The sequence below is a fragment of the Lactuca saligna genome, chromosome 4, assembly GCF_052625555.1.
Source record: "Lactuca saligna cultivar CGN05327 chromosome 4, ASM5262555v1, whole genome shotgun sequence".
Lineage (NCBI taxonomy): Eukaryota > Viridiplantae > Streptophyta > Magnoliopsida > Asterales > Asteraceae > Lactuca > Lactuca saligna.
The window spans coordinates 100,000,136-100,016,798 of record NC_136420.1 but is presented as its reverse complement, the minus strand read 5'-3'; positions in this window follow the sequence as shown (position 1 = coordinate 100,016,798).

Here is a 16,663-nt window from a genome sequence, read left to right as displayed (position 1 = left end):
GAGTACTCCAACTAAAAAGGAGGAGGTGCCAAAAGCTAAGGGCCATGCATTCCGGATTACCACATAATAGGCATGCGAGGACCCGAATGTTGTGATGGGTACATTTCTTGTCAACTCTAGACATGCTCACATTGTATTTGATTCTGGTGCCTCAGATTCTTTAGTGTCTCATGCATTTGCGCATTCTTTTCAAATTGCTTGCTATGCACTCGCGCAACCATTTCACATAGATACTTCAGGAAGTATATCATTACTTGCTGATAAAGTCTATAGGGATTGTGTCATAGAAATTGAAGGCTATAATTTTCTTGTTAACCTAATCCCTATCTCCTTGCCCAACTTTGATATTATTCTCTGCATCGATTGGTTGTCAAAGAACCACACATAACTCCTATGCTATGAAAAGGTAGTACGCGTTCCCATTGAAGGGAGAATCCTATTTATGTCTACGGTGAGCAAAGAAGCTTAAAAATAATTTGTTTTCTAAAAGCTCGTAAATTCATAGTGAAGGGGTGCCCTATGTATTTGTCCTACACAGTTGATATCTAAAGATAGGAGAAGAAAATTGTAAATGATATTCCCGTTGCTAACGAATATCCTGATGTTTTCCCTGAAGATTTGCCTGGACTTCCTCCTGACAGGCAAGTAGAATTCAGAATTGACCTTGTGCCTGGTGCTGCTCCAATTGCAAAGACTCCTTATCGTTTTGCGCCAGCTGAAATAAAAGAAATGATGATCCAACTGCAGTAGTTACTTGACAAAGGCTTCATTAGACCGAGTACCTCTCCTTGGGGTACTCCAGTACTTTTTGTCAAGAAGAAGGACGGATCGATGCGAATGTGTATTGATTACCGTGAGCTAAATAAGGTGACTATCAAAAACAAGTATCCACTACCTCGCATCGATGATTTGTTCGATCAACTTCAGGGTTTTAGTTATTTCTCGAAGATTGATTCGAGATCTGGCTATCATCAGTTGAAAGTACACGAGCAGGATGTACCGAAGACTGCCTTTCTCACTCAATATGAGCATTATGAATTCCTTGTCATGCCATTCGGTTTGACAAATGCCCTTGCCGTATTCATGAATATGATGAAACAAGTATGTCGTCCAATGCTCAATAAATCTATCATCATATTCATGGGCGATATTCTAATCTATTCTAAGTCTGAAGTTGATCATTCTGTTCATATTCGTGCGATATTAGAACTTCTTCGAAAGGAGAAATTATATGCTACAATTTTGAAATGTGAATTTTGGCTTTGCCAAGTTCAATTTCTCAGCCATGTGATTTCTGGTGATGGTGTATCTGTAGATCCTACTAAAATCAAAGCCATTTAGATATGGGAAGCACCTCGTAATGCTTCTGAAATTCGCAGTTTCTTGGGTCTCGCGGGTTATTATCGGATATTCATTAAAGACTTTTCTCGTATAGTTGTACCTCTAACGAATCTTACATGAAAAGAAGTAAAGTTCGAATGAGCTGAAGCCCAAGAAAAATCTTTCTCAACTCTAAAAGATCTTTTGACTCATGCTCCAATCTTATCACTTCCAGAAGGTGATAATGATTTCCCCGTGTATAGCGATGCTTCAAGATTCGGACTCAGTTGTATGTTGATGCAGCGTGGTAAAGTGATAGCGTACGCCTCAAGACAACTGGAAGAGTATGAAAAGAATTATCCCACCCATGATCTCGAACTCACTGCAGTGGTATTTGCCTTAAAACTTTGGAGACATTATCTTTTTGGTACAAAATGCCAATTTTTTACCGACCACAAAGGTCTCAAGTACATATTCAGTTAGCAAACTTTGAATATGAGACAACAACGAGCCACGGAGCTGATCAAGGATTATGACTGTGAAATCATGTATCATCCTGGAAAAGCCAATGTGGTTACCGATGCACTTAGCAGGAAAGTTTATCGTAATAGTATGTGTTATACTATTACTCACACTACAGTAAAGTTCACTATTCTTGATGAACTAGAGAAATGGCAAGAAGATGCCTTAAAACTAGAACATTTGAAGAAATAAGGGATGATACAACATGCTTATATTTTACTGGATGATCCATAAGGGTTGAAGGTATTTAAGAATCGGCTATAGATTCCAAAGATCGGCGGATTATGATAGAAGATTTTAGATGAAGCCCATAAATCTAAACTATTAATACATCTTGGTACAAGTAAAATATACTATGATGTAAGAGCTGATTATTGGTGGACGGGATTAAAGAGGGACGTCAGAAGATATGTGTAGAACTGCTTAGTATGCTTACAAGTCAAATCAGAGCACCAAAAGCCTTACAGAACCCCAGAAAATCTTAGTGTTCCTGTATGGAAATGAGAAGAATTGTCCACGGATTTTATTACCAAAGTGCCAAACACTGCTACAAAGCATGATAGCATTTGCGTAATCATCGACCGCCTGAATAAGAGTGCACATTTTCTCGCAATGCGTGAAACGACTCTAATGGAGAAATATGCATAAGCATACTTGGATGAAATTGTTGCGAGACATGGTATGCCACTAATGATCATTTCTGATCGTGATAATCGCTTCACTTCTCACCTTTGGGCGAGTATGCAACGTGAATTGGGATCTCGAGTTGCTCTTAGCACAACTTATCATCCCAAGACAGACGGTCAAACGGAGAGAACAATCCAAACAGTAGAAGATATGCTTCGTGCATGCGTCTTGGAGTTCGGTGGTAACTGGGACAAGTACTTACCTCTTGTCGAATTTTCATTTAATAACAGTTACCATGCCTCAATCAAGATGCCACCATATGAAGCATTATATGGTCGTAAATGTTGTACACCATTATGTTGGTGTGATATAGGACAGAAAATTCTTGGAGGCCCTGAAATGATTCAAGACACCACCGACAATATTCAAATTGTACGAGAAATAATGAAAGCGGCCCAAGATCGACATAAGTCCTATGCAGAAAAGAGGAGACGACTGATAGAATTCCAGGTGGGTGATTTCGTAATGCTAAAGGTATCCCCATGGAAGGGCTTTATGCGATTTGGGAAGAAAGGAAAGTTGAGTCCTAGATTTTTTGGTCCTTTCAAAATCACCTAGAGGATTGGTAAACAAGCATACCGCTTGGAATTACTGGAAAATTTGCCAGGTATTCATGATGTGTTTCATGTGAGTTATCTGCATAAGTGTTTAAGCGTATATGATGAAGCAGTTCCACTATCCGAAGTGAAATTGGATAATAAGTTAAAATATGTAGAAAAGCCATCAAGGCCCAAATTATACCTGGAAAAAAAATAAGAATGAGATAAAAGTGAAATATCCCAATTTATTTTAATCGATGTAATTTCGGGGACAAAATCCTCAAAATGAGGAGGTATTTGTAACAAACACATTTTGAAATCGTGTTTTGTAAATTTTAAAAGTGAATAATATTATGAAATATTTTATGATATTGAGTATTGAGTTCTAACATATAGTTTTTACTAGAAATAAAGTAAAACTATGTTTAGAATCACTCAAAAAATATTTGAAGTCTTATGAGATTCCAATCTAATATTGAAATTTAACTAAATATAAATTTTCAAATAAGTAAAATTTTATTATTGAAAGTTGTAGAAAATATCGTTATAAACATTTAGGCGAAAACCTCTTCGAAATCAGAGTTATAACGAAGAAGTTATGACTATTTAAAGTTTCGCGACAGAACTGACACGACGCCGTATTGACGTAAAAAGTGAGTTGCTGATAAACTAGTTTTTAGCATATATGATCTAAATGAAAGTTTTAGTACTTATTAAACTGAGAAATTTCATAAAAAGAACGTTCAAATCTGACTTCGTATGAGGAAATTATGATTTTTCTTAGTTTTGGAATAGCAGTAGACAATTTAAAACACGAAATAAAGATCGAGTGATTTTTAGCCAACACAACCTAAACAAGAATCGAAGGTCTCGTCAATAGTAGTACAACGATAAAAAGATAGACGGAAACAGACTTTGGATTAAGAAGTTATTAATTTTTAATGTACTTATCTTGTCCCGGCCTGTTAAAAATATAATACTAAAAATAATATCATAATTAGCCGACGGAGTCTAAACGAAAGTTGTAGAGTATATTCTCGCCTATGTGTGGATATAAAGAACATCAAAAATGAAGCTCGTACGCAAAATATATTAATTTTCGAAGTTTTTAAATAAAAATAAATGAAAATTCGAAGCCTTATCCGAGGGAGTACGACCAGCGTACTTCGTACACCTAGCGTTCGTATATGGGGTCAGAAGCTCGCCATCACTCTCTCTTCGCACGAGGCACACGTATGGGATAAGATTGCCACATCCGAGACCCGAGTTCCGATCAAAGGACACGCCTCGTATGTACGCCCCGTATACGAGGGCTACGCCCCGCGTAGTCACCCGCTTCGGTCCCCTATAATATAGACCGAAGATTTCAGGATTTATGTTACTTTCTCTTATCCCTCTCACTCCCTAAACCCATTTTTTCCACTTTTAACCCCCCCCCCCCCCCCCCCCCGAAGCCTCAGTAGCATACCCGACACCCGAAGCAAGCCCCGACGCTCCGAAGTTCTCGAGAAAATTTTATTTTCAAGCCAAAAATTTGCCCGAGTAAGGCCGATTTTCAACTAAAATCCGCGGTTTTCATCACAAAAAGTCATATTTTGAGTCGAAGTGCTGCCCAAATTATCATTTAACCCCCAGTAATTTCACGGTGAGTTTCAATATAGGGACAATTATATGTTATGTATTATATGTACAATATGCTTTCCCATGTTATTATTATAATGAGCTATACCATAGGCCATGCAGTGTATTACATAAGCATCACTTGGGTACTGGTATGTAGTCTTTGGCTATGAAGTGTATGACATATGCATCACTTTAGCATAGCATAATACAAAGACATGGCTTAAAGCCTGTGTATTCTAGTGAAATAATATTCTAAAATTATATTTTCTTCGCCAATTAGGCTAAAGTCTTATTGGTGTATATCAAGTGTTGGAAAATTATGATGTCTCATTGAATTAAAATCTTTGAATCTAATTATTTGTTGTTGTGAAAAGCATGTCATATGACGCTCATTTGCCTATCTTTTTCCTTATCCCTCTTTGCTTCTGTCATATTGATATGTATATGGCGTAATGTTATATTGTAACTGTTATTGAACTCACTAAGCGTCACCCGCTTATCCATCTCAATGTTTAAACCTATTGCAGATGATAAGTATTCAGTATAGTTTTGTATTGGTAGAAGATGTAGAATAGATAATATTATAATTTTTGTATTGTATTCCTGGGAAAGTATGTAATATGTGTAAAAGTTTGTAAAAATCTAAATAGTCGATTTGTATCCAGTCTATGTAAATAAACTTTCAATGTAAAATATTATTTTATGAATATGCATGTAGCATGTTTTTGGAGTAATAATATTGTGAAGTATGAAAGTTTGGGTCTTTCAGAAATATGATCTAGTTTTAGAAAGAATGGAGTATATGTCTTTCACATATATCATGAAAAACACACCAAATAATGCATACACACATAGCTCTACACAAAACAACTTGTATTCTCCCCCAAAACATAGTAAAAACTGAAAATAGGGGGTATCAACTCACTTTAGGGTGTTGGATTTGGTTTTGGTGAAGAGCTTGGAGGAGATTTCGTCTGGCACGCTTCTTTGAGAGGATCCTCAAAAAATATGATGAGTCTAGGATTATAAACACGAGATTTGTGATGTTTTGAGGAAGATCCAAACATAAGATGGATTTATTCAACTTAATAATGAAGTAACTTACCTAGAATGTGATTTTGAAGTGATCTACTTTGAGCTAACCCACACAAATCACGGTTTTTAAAGAGAAAATGGGAGGATTTTTCTTTGTTCCCTTGAGAGATTTGAGAGGATTTCATAGTGAGTTTGAAGTGGAAATGAAGGTGGTGGTGAAGTGTTTAGGCTGAGAATAAGAAGAGGAAAGAGTGAGAGACGTTAGATGGTTTTTACTTAATGGTTAATTACCTCTTGATCTTGATATTTGATGGATAATTTGCATGGATATCCTCCATGCAAATATTATGTGTCATCTTTAGAACTAATTTAACATTTTCCTTTTTTTTTTCTTTTTTCATAAAACCGAGAATGAGGGGGAAGGAAAAAGTTTTTTCATAAAACCGAGAATCAGGGGGAAGGAAAAAGATAAGGAAAGAGTTTGGGCCTTTTCTTGATTATGTTCAAAACTATGAGGCCTAATTTGAAGATTTTCGGCCCATTGGGCTCTAATGAGGGTTTACGGCCCAATAGTGATGGGGAAAAAGGAGTTTACGACCCATTAGGGTTCAGGAAACCATTTACGGCCCAATTAAGGCCCATGTTATTATTTAATGAATATGTCTCTATTTAAGACCCAATTAGAGTTCCTTAACCGAAAATAACAAAATTGAGAGTTTACTGGCCCATTAGGCAGATCGTGGTCCATCCTGAGTTTGAACTGGAATATTAGGGTTATAAACCCATAGTTAGATATATGAGATGCATTGAATTAAGTTTTGAACTTCACTCATGAGTTTTGATTCAAATGATTTATTTTTAATGAGCATAGTACGTGACATCAACTTAGGTTTCAAGTTATACAAGAGTTGATTTTTACATGAAGACAGAATATCCTAGCCAAAAATGCTAGTTGTGACATCATCCCCCCGTTAGAGGGAAATTCGTCCAGAAATTGTTTTGAGAGGGAATAGGTGAGGGTACTTCTGCTTCATATGGTCTTCACGTTACCATGTGAATTCCAATCTGATGAGATAAAAAATATCATAGATCGATTAGATCTTTGAAACAGGCATATAAAGAATGTAAAGCAATGTAAAGCAATAATCAAGAATGGATTTGAATGTGCCGAATGATTAGAACTTTCAATCCTCAGCAGAGCTCGATGAAGAACTTCCGCTGTAGAGGATTCTAGGGTTACAAAAAGATATCTTCTACAATTACACCGTAAAAACCCTGATCTATCAGTTACGTAAAAGATGCATGCAAACATCTATAAATACACAAACCCTAGAAAATCAGATACGGATGGACAGACCCATACCGCATAAAAGATGGGCTAGGAAGCGAGCCCAAGACGCAACACCAAGAACCCAACAATCTCCCATTTGCGTCAATTGGGGCAAGACTTCACTCCAGCTTGCTTGCCCCCGCAGCACTGGCTTTCTTGACTGTCTTGAACAGGCAGGGGATGATAGCAAGAAGTGTTTGACGGAAGTGAATGTACCAGTTTATCATATCATTGAAGTACTTTTTATCACTATCCGTGTTCTGCTTGCAACGATTGATTATACCCAGAACATGCTCCAGACAAGTAGTGGTGTAGAGATGTTTGTCAGCCAAAGCAAACAGGCATTTCTGGCCTTCTGCTCTAGTGAACATGACTGAGTTCTGTTTCGGGTCAATCTTTCCCATCTTCATTCGGTTTATATCGCTAGCAGAACCGAATGGAGTGATGATGGGCTTCTTCCTCAGGATATTAGAAACCTCTTGATCAAGCTTATCCACCTCCAAAATATAGCAAACTAACATTCTCTTGAAATGGTCTATGATCGGACCATATTCAGCTTCATTGACAAGAAGAATGTTGTGCAGAACGATCCAATAGTGAGGGTTGAGGTTGGGAAGATCAGCCAGAGAGATGGAATGCTCAGATTTTTCAGATCCCCTCAAGACCTTGAATCTAAAATTGACAAAGTTACCTTCACGAACAGGCTTGAGTACCCGAACGTTGGTTATCTTCTGTGCGCTCCAAGTTTGGTACTGAGGTTGAGCAGTCCTCAGGTAATAGTCTATAAGCTCCCTATCCACCTTCGGGTGAGGGTGGGGAACTTCAGCTATATGAGCGAACGCATGGAAGATGAAGGCCTTTCGGGTCAGGGGCATGTCGAACTGGGAATCGACTGAGTTGAAACGGTCTAGGGAGACGACCGGTTCTAGCCACAGAGTTCAAGGGGACTCAATGGCTTCTTTGATGAGCACTTCGAGGGTCCAAGGAGGAAACAGAGTTTTCCTGCTTTCAAGTAGATCATGAGCCTCCTTCATCTTCCTCTCCTTGGCCTCGGCTTCCCTGACTATTCGAGCATTTTCATCCAGCTCTCTCTCTCTGGTCTGCTTCCTGACCAAGCTGACAATCGGCTCTTGATCATCACTTTCATCACTGTCGTCGGCAATTTGTTTGGCTTTGGCTTGAGCACTCAAACCTGATGAAGGACCAGATGTTGGTTTGGGTGCTTTCGGAGGGACAAGTGATGAAAATGGAATAGATTGAGGTATGGAACTTGGAGGGGGTTTCTGTTGAGCTGTGGACTTCTTCTTTTCTCCCCCTTGTTTCGGATGGTCCTCCTGCTCAGGAATGCCTTCAATACGGCTAAGTAGGGCAAGAGCAGGAGCGAGCTTCTCTGCAAGACTTCGCCTCACCGAATAGTTGAGAATCGGATCAATGGCTTCAATGATATTAGACAAATCTTCGTGGACATCTGAAACACAACTCTTGACCACAGCTTTCTCGGACCGAAGAGAATCGATCTCCTTCTCGGCTTGGGAGAGCTGATGAGTTGCCAAGGTAAGCTCGGAAGACTTTCGGGCAAGCTCTTCCTTTGTGGTAGATTCGGCAGCAAGAGTGGCTTGGAATGAGAGAAGACGATCCGCAACCGAAGAATGAAATGATTGGTTGTCTTCTTTGAGTTTTTGGCGGAAGCTGGCAAATTGATCTTTTTCCGTTTCGAAGGAATGGACCAGCTTCTCCACAACGGTGCGGATCTTCTTAGTGTTTGTCTCTGATGCCACCTGTAAAGAGTCCAGCCAAATCTGGGCGTCTTGAAATAGTTTTTTGACTTTTTCGGTCGCTACAGCACTAGCCTTCGTGGATTTATCAATGGCAGCAGTAGCCAAGCTAATGGAGGCTTCATGTGCTTTGGTGAGTGACTCCACCATACTTTGACTAGCAGCCTCTGAAAAGTGAGATGTTGAGGAGGAGGAAGAAGCCACAAGATTGTCAATCTTCTTGTGGAGTTCCTTGATGTGCTTTTTAGTGACCGGAGCATCATCATCATCATCACTCTGAAGTTGATAGGGGCTGTAGTAGATGGAGTCAAAAACGGTATCCTCTCCTCCCAAAAAGGTTTCGGTTTCAGCAGATGGAGTGGGAGATAAGGGTGCAGTGGGTGGTTCGGTAGTGATAGTGGGTTCGGGTGTAGATGTAGGTTCGGGTTGTGAAGTAGAAACCCCCGTATCAGATACGTTGGTTAGAACCTCACGGGTGGTAGTGGTGGTGGCTTCTCTAAAAAGTGGTGGGGGAAGGGTGGTTGTTGTGGTTTGAATAGAAGTAGTTATGGGGGGAATAGAAATAGGGGTAGATATGGAGGGAATGGAAATGGAGGAGGTTATGATGGGAATGGAAGAGGTGGGTATAGGAGAAGGGGAAGAAGGTTTTGATGAAATGTGTTCCTCATGATCAGGGGAGTGAGGCGGGGTTTCGCCTCTAGCTGACTCATCTGAGTCAGAGTGGTTCTCTTCCGAGTCGCTGGAGGACGAAGAGAGAATAAGTTTTCTCTTGGGTTGGACTCTCTTCTTCTTCGCTGGTGGGGAAAGATTTGGTTTTGAGGGTTTTCGCTTCTTAGGAGAAGGACCCTTTGCCCCCTTTGCTGCTTTCTTTATCTTCCCTTGCTCGGGTTTCTTTCCTCTAGCAGCAGGTTTATCTGCATCATTAATGGACTGAACCATTTCAGCAAAAAGGTCCCTTGGGCCTGAAGGACGAAAATCCTTGTAGGCATTCATGATGATGCTCTCCTTGGACACCCCAGCGGACATAGAGTCCGGAATGGATCCGATGAAAGAAAATTTTGTCGGATCGGTGACAATAATTTTGGTGGTGTGGAAGACGTTGATGTTGGAGAGAAGGGAACCTGCAACAGTAGGAACATGAAGTTTATCCATGGCCCACTTGGTGATGAGCGTCCAGAACCTGGCATAGGATACCTCAGTGTGGCGAGAGGAGGAGGCTAGGCTCTGAATGAGTTGCTTCCATAGAACCGAGTCGTAGTCGAGGTTAAAGCCGTGATATAGACCATAGAGAATGGTCATAAACAATTTGTTGGCCCCATCAGAACCAGAACTACGCTCAGAGAGCCCTTTGAATAGAATGGTGAAGAAACCATTCCATGGAGGAGGGAGACACAATTTCTTGAATCTTGTGACCGTTGTAAGAATCTCATTGTAACCCATATTGTAGAACATCAAAAATAATTGCCCGACGGTAATGGTGTCGGGATTAACCCTAGATTCATCGGCTTCAAAGCCTAGGAGCCAACAGAATCTTTGCTTAGAGATGGAGGTCTTGTGTGAAAGAAGATCAAAGTAGATGCGATCCACTGATCTGTCATAATGGGCTATGGAGAAGACCTGGGAAAGGCATTCCATTGGTACAAGCACGACTTTGGAAAGAGCGAGCACTAACGGAGAGTATTTGAGGCACTCCACCATAGGATACATGTAATTCTCGTAAGCCTTAGGGTTGAGATCAATCACCAGACTTTGTTGAGCACGGATTGGAAGAATATTTGTACGGGAGGAGGTTTCCTGAACTGATGAAGAATCCGCCATGGTTGAAGGTAGAAGATGATGAACAGTAGATGAGAAATCATCCGATTTTGCTCGTTTGAGATTTGAATGTGGTAAATTGGGAATGAAGCAGATGTGTTCCTTTTATACCGTGGGTAGAGGAGAGAGAAAGATCATCCCCAAATCTTATTGATACAATAAAACGGTTTCGGATTTGACTGAAGCGCGACGGTTGGCACCCCCGATGATTACGCATGAGAGAGAAGAACTGTTCCGTTTTGCATGCGTGCCCATCACCTCACTATAGAGGCCGTTACTCTGTCGGCTGAGTCAGCATCTTATCTGTTTAATAGCTGTCATCCAAACATAAGATTAAAAAGTAACCGAACGAGAGGGTTGGAAAATCAAAGATTTTCGTGCATAGAGTGTGAAAGATAAGCAAATAAAGCGAGATATATATGGGAAGTTGTGATGTCAAAATAGACACAAAACAGTTGATCCCGGGCACGAATCACTTTCTTCAAGGTCAAGAGAGACCTTAAAGTTTTTGTTTGGCTTCCCGTTGAATTACGATCAATCACTTTCTAAGAAGTGTGGAAAGGCATCTTTTTGTTAGGCATAAAAGGGTGGCTTTCGCTTCAATTTAGAAACACGGACCTTGACATAAGACCGAGACTAAATGAAGTACTTGTGAGACCGATGTGGTCTGTTGAACAAGTAGGCTGGATAACAGATATAGTGACTTGGAGAAGATATATGATGGTGAAATCTCAAAAAAAAATTGTAAACTGGATTCTAAGGGAAGAAATGTTATGGTAAATAACAAATTCATAAGAATCGCACAACCAAAGAGAGATTTCATGTTGACCGTCAATTCATGATAGGTATTGAATTTTGGGTTGCACTAAGCGCGTAGTGACACGTGGCTTAGATCCTAAACACAGATATTTTGTAACCATAAACCTCAGTGGTTAATTCTGAAAGTCTCAAGGGTTACGATATGGGACCGAAATATGATGGAGAAGAGTAAGGTGGTGAAGAAAAGCGATAGTACCTCTGCTGAAAATAGTGACCAAGCAGTAAACTCTCAACCCATATGAGAAAAGAGTAAGGTAGCTCAGGATTAGAATATATGGAACAACCTTATTGGGAAGACAAGGTTTGCATATACCTAGTCATTAAGGCTTTTATTCAAAATCAGTTGAGGCTTTGGACAACATGCAGCAGCATGCTTCTAGGGACGCTTAACTAGTTAATATAAAGTATGAGAATCAAACCTATCCCAAGTAATTTTTAAACAAGAATGAGATAAAAATATTTTTGGAGATTTTAAGATTGTGAAAAGAGAAAAACCAAACAAAATAAGTAAAAAAAAAATTAACTGAACCCGAAATCGACCGAACGCTCGGTTCATTTTGGTTCCTAAAAAAAATATTTTTGGATTTTTGGAAAACAGCTTTACAAAACGGAAAAACTAATACAGAATAAGAAAGAATAATAAATAATAAAATAAAAAAAATTGAACCGAACCCGAAATGGACCGAACGCTCGGTTCATTTCGGTTCCTAAAAAAAATATATTTTTGGATTTTTAGAAAACGGCTTTACAAAAGTGTACAACCATAGACAACACCTTTTTGAGATTGAGTGAAAATATGTGTTATGGGACCGAACCCGAAATAGACCGAACGATCGGTTCATTTCGGTTCCCATGTGAACCGAACCCGAAATGGACCGAACGTTTGGTTCATTTCGCTTCATGTCGCTCCTTACTTTTAACTTTGGGATGGAGTCTTTGGTACCGATTCGGATTCCATCATTCCCAGACCATGAAGGATTTTATTGAAACTGGCTTCAGGTAGGGCTTTGGTGAAGATATCTGCCAGTTGATCGGTGGTTCGAACAAAGTGAATTTCGACATTTCCATCCTCCACATGATCCTTAATGAAGTGATACCTTAGTGCTATATGCTTGGTCTTAGAATGTTGCACTGGGTTATGACAGATCCTAATTGCACTTTCTGAATCGCAATATAGTGGGATCTTTTTCATGTTAAGTCCATAATTCCTGAGTTGGATTTGGATCCATATGACTTGAGATGTGCAGGAGGCGGCTGCGATGTACTCTGCTTCGGCTGTAGAAAGGGAAACGCAGGTTTGCTTCTTTGACTGCCAGCTGACCAATTTCCCATCAAGGAATTGGCAACCCCCTGTGGTGCTTTTTCTGTCTAGACCACATCCTCCGAGGTCTGCATCAGAGAAGGCTTGAACGAAGAAGCCTGAGTTGGATGGATACTATAGACCGAGAGAGGTAGTTCGCTTCAGATACCTGAGTATATTCTTCACTGCAAGCATATGAGGTTCTCGTGGGTTCGCCTGAAACCTAGCACAATAACATACGGAGAACATGATGTCAGGCCTGCTAGTAGTAAGATACATTAATGACCCAATCATTTGGCGGTATAGCATAATGTCAACTGCTGGCTTCTCCAGTGAAGGGGTGAGTTTGGTTCCGAATGCCATTGGAACCTTGACCTTTGAATCTCCCATCATACCAAATTTGGTAAGAAGAGTTTTGGTGTATGCTTCCTGGTTGATAAAGATGCCTTCGGGTCCCTGTCTAATATTTAATCCAAGAAAAAATTTAATCGAACCCATGGAGCTCATTTCAAATTTAGTCTCCATCAGCTTTCTGAATTCAGCTGTTAAGCAGGGATTCGTTGAGCCAAAGATGATATCATCGACGTAAATTTGTACAATCATAAGGTGGTTACCTTCCTTTTTACGAAAGAAGGTTGGGTCAACCGAACCTTGTTTGAATTTAGACATCTTTAAAAACTTTGTTAGCGTTTCATACCAGGCCCTAGGAGCTTGTTTCAGACCATAAACCGCCTTGTCCAGAATATAGCAGTGATTTGGGAACTTCTCATTGACGAAGCCAGGAGGTTGCTCCACGTAGACTGTTTCTTCGAGTTCTCCATTCAGAAAAGTGCATTTGACATCCATTTGGTAGACCTCAAAGTTTTTCTGTGCTGCATAGGCCAGAAAAATGCGAACAGATTTCAGCCTTGCAACTGGAGTGAAAGTCTCTTCATAGTCAATTCCTTCCTCCTGACAGTATCCTTTCACTACCAGACGTGCTTTGTTTCGAATCACATTCCCTTCCTCATCCATTTTGTTCCTGAATACCCATTTGAGACCAACAACTGATGCGTTTTGAGGAGTTGGAATGAGGCGCCAAACTTTGTTCCTTTCGAATTCGTTCAGTTCGTCTTGCATAGCTTGAACCCAATCGGAGTGATCGAGAGCAGTGTTAACTATCTTGGGTTCAACTTTTGAAACGAAGGAATTAAACATACAGAATTCTACTTTGGAGAATAAGGAAGTTTGTTTTGCCTTAAGTTGTGATCGGGTCATAACCTTTTCAGAAACATCACCTACAACTTGAGAGACCGGATGATTTCTGGTCCATTTGATGAGAGGAGGGTAATTTGGATCAAAGGAAGGATCCAATTCAGCGTTTACCATTTCTTCTGGTTCGGATTAACTTTCATCGTCATAGAGCATATTGGCATTCTCCCCCTCGAATGAAGAGCTTTCTGGAATAGTCGGACTTTCGGGTATAGTGAAGAGTTCGGGTGCTCCGGTGCCTTCAGATGTTGTTGAGTGTTCAGGTGCTACAGTACCTTCAGGTGATCTTGTGCCTTCTGGTGTTATGGAACGTTCGGGTGCTACAGTACCTTCAGGTGCTACAGTATCGGCATGCTCCCCCTCGACTGAAGCGCTGGAACTGGGCACTCCTTCATTCATTCTCCTTGTAGCATCTTCTACTAGTTGCTTCAGATGATCCACCGTGTTATCTGCTGTGCTAGCTTCCAAGTTAATAGCCTTCTCTGGTTCATCAAATAACTCGACAAACTTCTCAAAGAGATTTGCAATAGATGCTGTGACTTGACCTGTTTGAGGAAAGATTTGACCAGTTGAGTCTTCGTTTGCTGTTGACTTTTTGACATAGCTATCATCAAAGGTCACGTAATACGTCTCTTCTATTTTCCTTGAATGTTTGTTTAATACCCTGTATGCTTTAGAAGTGAGAGAATAGCCCAGAAAAATCCCTTCATCGGCTTTGACATCAAATTTGTTGCAATGCTCTTTAGAATTGAAGATGAAGCACCGGGAACCGAACACATGGAAGAATTTAACATTCGGTTTCCTGTTGTTGATGATCTCATAAGGAGTGAGCGTGAATCGCTTATTGAGATATGACCTGTTCTGTGTAAAACAAGCTGCAGATATAACATCAGCCCAAAAATATAAAGGTAAATAAGCAAAACATAGCATGGTTCGAGCTGCTTCACACAAGGATCGGTTTCGCCTCTTGACTATTCCGTTTTGTTGAGGTGTGTAGGGAGCTGAGAAGTTGTGACTAGTTCCTCTTTCCGCCAGGAATTCTTCGAATTCTTTATTTTTGAACTCCAGGCCATTGTCGCTCCTGATGTTCCGAACGACTTTCTTCAGCTGTACTTCCACCTGCTTGATGAACATCTTTGGCTTGTGAGTCGCTTCAGATTTAAGCTTAAGAAAGAACACCCAAGTAAAACGCGAAAAGTCATCAACAATAACAAGAATGTACTTGCTACCGCCGATACTTTCAATTGATGATGGACCACACAAGTCAATGTGAAGTAACTCTAGTGGTTCAACAACTTTTGTGTTTATTATTGATGGATGACTTTGACGACTCTGCTTCCCCATTTCACATGCCGCACACAAATGGTCTTTATCGTACTTGAGCAATGGAAGACCACGAACGTGACCTCCAGTGACAAGTTTGTTGATATCTTTAAAGTTGAGATGAGAAAGCCTTCGGTGCCAAATCCAGCTTTCGTCAGATTGTGCTTTTGATAACAAGCAGATTGCTGGATTCCCTTTGATTGGTTTGAGATTTAGGGGAAACATTTCACCTTTGCGCTCTGATTTGAGAATAACTTTGTTCGTTCGCTTCTCAATAATTTCTGAACCCTCATCATCGAATGAGACCTTGAGACCAGTACCTCCAACAAGTTGAGATACACTGATGAGATTATGTTGCAGTCCTTCTACATATGCAACCTTCCTGATCGTGAAGTCACCGTTTGTAATCATTCCATAGCCGTTTATGGTTCCGAAGGAGTTGTTCCCGAAGTTAACATTTCCACCGTTTGAAAAAGACTTGAATTCCCTTAGCTCTTCCTTCCTCCCTGTCATGTGACGTGAGCAGCCACTGTTGATATAACATTCTTCGTCGAACTGCTCGTCACTGATAACCTGCACAAATTAAACAGATTTAGGAACCCAAAGTTTCTTGGGTCCACGTGAGCCTTTCACAGGAACAGGAGTAGTAAGAGAGATGTCAACAAAAGATGTTCTTTTTATTAACGTTGTTTCATCTTTCTTTTTGATGGTGAAAACCTTAATCTTAGTGTGATTTGATGCTTTTGGTTTGGTCTCGGATTTAACTGACGAAAACTTTGATTTCCCTTTCAGGTCAGTTGGAGATTTAGGTTTTTGAGTTTGAGTAGAATTGGATTTAGAATGGGGTTGAGAAGAAGAATGATTGGAAGAATTAGAAGAGTTAGAATGAGAGAATTTAGACTGAGATGATTTCTTGACTTGATATTCTAGGTGACTCTTTCGGTTTTGATTATCAGTGGGACCGAACCTAGAATTTTGGTCTCTTTTTCTCTCTGAACCGAACTCCTGCTTTCGATTGATACTGTTCTCTGAACCGAACTTCTGCTTTCAGTTGATACTGTCCTCTGAACCGAACTTCTGCTTTCGGTTGTTATTTCTCTCTTAAGATCCAACAGTATTTTTCTATGACTTTAAATTTTTGTCACGATATGAGAAATAGGCATTTTGAGACTGCCAAAACTGTTTTCTTTCAGAAAGATTCTTCTTGTATCTCTGATTCCTTTGTCGTTTTTGATTTCTCATCTGTTTCGGCAGATGATGGATGTTCGCCTTTTGTTTTTGACTGGTGTCAACAGGTCCAGTTTGAACCGATCATGATTCACTT